Source organism: Rattus norvegicus, chromosome 8 (genome assembly GCF_021556685.1).
Source record: "Rattus norvegicus strain SHRSP/BbbUtx chromosome 8, alternate assembly SHRSP_T2T, whole genome shotgun sequence".
Classification (NCBI taxonomy): Eukaryota; Metazoa; Chordata; class Mammalia; order Rodentia; family Muridae; genus Rattus; species Rattus norvegicus.
The window spans coordinates 50,013,483-50,017,722 of NC_141541.1; positions in this window are offsets into that span (position 1 = coordinate 50,013,483).

A 4,240-nucleotide genomic window follows, 5' to 3' on the forward strand; every position below is an offset into this window, starting at 1 on the left:
CCTCCATCCCCACCCCCATCATCCCCCTGCAAGCCCACTCCACATCAGCTCACCTCGCTGCTTTCTCAATTTCCTCCCCCCACCCCACCCCCTCCCAGGTCATCTGGATGTCATTGTCCCTGTGGTTTCCCAGCTACGAGTTTGCATTCACTGCCCCCACGTGCACAGACCTAAATGTGCTAAAGCATCCCCACTCTGTGTACTTGTACCCCATACAACTTCACTTCCGGGAAAGATTATCCAGGTACCTCATACCCTGGCTCCATGATCCCCATAAAGAATGGGTTCTTTATCCCAAACGCAGGGGGCCTTTGGGGATATTTAAGTAAAACAGGGGGAACAGTCAAGAAGGGGGCTACATTTTTGTGTTGAAAAGTGGTCGTGCCTGCCGCCTTGTGAGGTTTGGGGCAATTTAGTCCTTTCCTAAAGAATATTCGAGAGCAGTCTATTTCTCCTCCGCTCCTCTAAATGCAGACTTGGGGTGTGGGAGGGCTATGCAGCGAACTCCGTTAAAATGTTTTCCTTTTATTTAGCTTTAAAAGCTGTTGCTGCATTCGGTACACACACACACACACACACACACACACACACACACACGCACGCACACGCACGCACACGCACACGCACACACGTATATGTATACACACACACTCATAGTTAACTGGTGTGCTGAAAAAGATCAGCAAAAACCTAGGACATTGTTGCTTTAAGAATCTAGACGAAAACACCTTAAATGAACTCTGCAGCAGACAGTTGAAGGAAAAAAAAAAAGCCCTTCTCTGGCCCTTGCTGCTTTTTGCCATTATTCATGATGTAATTTTTCAGGTGTTAGTTTGGCAGAGAAAGATTGGAACTGGGCTTGTTGCTAGGACATGAATGAAGAAGAGGACTCTCATTGGTTCCCCAGTACTTGGCAGGAGCCAATGAGATTGAAGGGGATGGAGTTGGGAGGAAGGCCGCCAGGAAAAAAAAAAAAAAAACAACCCACCCTCCGGCCAGACTATTAATGATTTGCTATGTTAAAATGAAGTGGAATATTGTGAAGTTATGGTGGGGTCTTTTAGAGTGTTTTAGGGTGTGGATGGGCAATGGTGCCCAATGGACCAGGGTTGAAAAATAAGCACTTAAGAGGCAGCTTTGTGCAGACTACCCTGGGTTTCTCTAATAATTCACTGTCAATGCCAGTCTGGAGCAAGATGCAAGCAAGGCCTCCTATATTTAACACCCTCAACCCGCTGCCGCCACACACCGGTTGGGGGACTGCGGCTACACTGAAGCTGGAGGCAGGGGTGCTGGTGCATAGGCGCTGGGGCTTTTCCTCTAGTCTTGATCGGGATTAAATGAACCCCAAATAACCTTCTGCCGTGTAAGTGAAGCGGCTCTCTGTGTGAACTGGGAATCGACATGTTCCCTGCCCAAGGCATTGAAACAGGCTCCCACCACACACTGCCGTGGGCACCTCAATGGGTAATAAGATCTGGCCCAGCCAAACCTCCAGTTCCAATGCCTTCCACGTGGCTGAACACTGCAGCAAAGAACTTCACTGGGTTTCCTGACCAGCGTTATAAAATGGTCACCCACTTAAGCTTTTAGAGCCCCAGGGCTCCCAGCTAGCCTAGTAAGCACTTCTGGGTGCTAATCATGCCTAGTCCCTTGATTCTGAGCAGTTCTTTGCAACTAGGGAGGAAAAGATGTACTGAGCCTGCAGGGCCCCCGTCTTTTCCTCTCTGAGTTCTACGGAGCCTAACTAACATTGCCGTTAGTCAGTTACCTATTGTCTGAGCTGCAGCTGTATCCCAAACCTTTTTCTTTAATAACTGGGCAGGGCTTTAAGCTGAGTGATTTGAAACACACACAATAAATTGACTTCTATTGGGTTATAGACCAGGCTGGTTTATTTACACCCTGGAGGAGGCTCAACCTCTGCCAGATTCCTGACTTCAGAGATTTTGTGGCTGGGATCCAGCAACATAAAAGGATTTTTTCCTTGTAACCGGAGCACTTCCTAAAACCACAGGCAGTTTCAACCAATTACCATCTCTGGATGCAATACAAAAATTTTAGGGGACTCAAAAGGACCAGGGCTGTTTTTGACCACAAGTCTTTCTGGATCCATAGCAGGAATTGATCTGATTATTGATTTTTTTCCCCTCTTGTCAATTACTGGGTCCACCCAAGTTGCTGCGGATTTCAGAGGATAGAGGGCGGGGCACTAGTAGAAAATGGGAAAAGGTGAGACAAAAAACGGTTTCTAAACAGGCCTTCTTTTTCTGTCAAGCAAACAAAGCCGAGACTCTGTTCACGTCCACCCCACAGCATTGACAGAAAACACAGCTCCATGTGTGGACCTAATTGCACTCTTCAGGTGACAGGTACCATGTGAGCCTCGGTTCAAAGCCAAAGTCAGAGCTGAATAAATCTGATTCTAGACAGCCGGCATTTCAAAATAAAAGTATTCAGCCTGAGCCTCAAATGGAAGTCTTCCTTCCTGCAGTCTCCAGGAATCTGATACTGTGGAGCACCAGGGCAGGCTGCACACTACCATTGTTCTCTGTCCTCATAAAACCCAACGGCCTGGCAGAATTAGCCATCCTGTCCTAACTGAGCAGAGCCCCCAGGCCCAGGCAGGGGGGTTACCTACACAGCCATGCAGCTGCCAAGGAGAGGAAGGGGACCCCTAAAGGAAGGCGTCCCTTTGCTTCAATGTGTTGATGAATTGGGTATTACTTTATGGATGCTGGGGGAAAATCCTAAGATCTGAACTCTCTTTAGTAGTTTAAAACACGATGAGAAGGATATGGCTTGGTAGAGTGCTTGCCAAGCAGGAACGAAGCCTGGGTTCCATCTCAAACACCTCACCAACTAGGAGTAACGCACAAGCCTGCAAGTCTAGCAATGGGGAGGTGGAAGCGGAAGAGTGAGACGTTCAAGGCCATCTTCAGCAACCCAGTCAGTTCGAAGTCAGACTGAACAACATGAAGCAGTCTCTAAGGAAACTAGTCAGTAAGTAAAGAGCAGAGCCGTGAAGCCAGATGAACAGTTAAGCCACACAGGTTCCTTCCAGGGCAACTCCAACATCCAGCTTCTAAACATCCAATGATCCAATGTGTGTGTTATTAACACTGTCCTTCCTTCACGCGCACACACACACGCACACACACAAATGCACACACACGCACACACACACACACACACGCACACACACACGCACATGCACACACATAACTCACAGAATCCCACACAGATTAAAAGATCGATTAATGATACCTAGCGAGCTTGGGTCAGGACCAAACAGGGACACTGCATTCAAGTGAGGAAGGGAGCCTTCACCAACAGACTCCAGAAATGAACAGACTTTCATTGCCACTCCATGAACTACAAGCTAATTATGCTTTGTTGGAAGGGAAGCAAATTACACTGATTGTACAATAAGGGCGATTGTCAGTCCCAGAATATCCATCATGACTTTGAAAGATGCAAAAATATTGACTGGCTCTAACTAGCGTTTTACTTTTCTCCCTAGACAGCAATTTTAAAGGCAAGGAATGACCAGAGATGGTTCTCTGTTATCTAGTCATAGGGCAAAAATATGACAAGGAGGTATGAACAGGACTGTGTCTGTGAGTGACCAAGAAAGAGTGTTTGTGTGTGTGTGTGTGTGTGAGTGTGTGTGTGTGTATTCTTAAAATTTCCAACAGTACCTACAGCAACAAGAATATAATGAAGCCCACTGACATCTCTCAAAAGAAGGTGATTAATTAAAGTAGTTAGACCCCACTGAATTATTAAAATATGAAGTCTTCTGCAGGATGACCAAAAAAAAAAAAAAAAAGGCCGAACATTTTTGCTGTTCAAAAATTGAAACCATATTCTGGTTCATTAGCTGAGACGGGAACTCACACGTTTTAGTCTTCAGTCTTATTCACAGATGTGTAAGTGTCTAATATTTCACACCTTTGTAATGGCTCTTGTAAAAAAGAAAAGAAGGGAGGAGAGAGAGAAAGACAACATCCCCACTTCCATTATTTTACCACTCACAGAGAAAAGGAGAACTTGTGAAAGAAAGGCAAGGAGTCTGTGGGGTTTGTTTTAAATATGTCCTCGGGCTTTGAAAGGACAGGTATGCCAGGCACAGGACTAAAGTCAGGCTGAGGACAGTGAAGGACAAGAGGCATTGCTCAAAACATTCCTCAGTTGTGTATTTAAAGGGTCCATGTCTCCCTTGACTGCTAAACGAAAC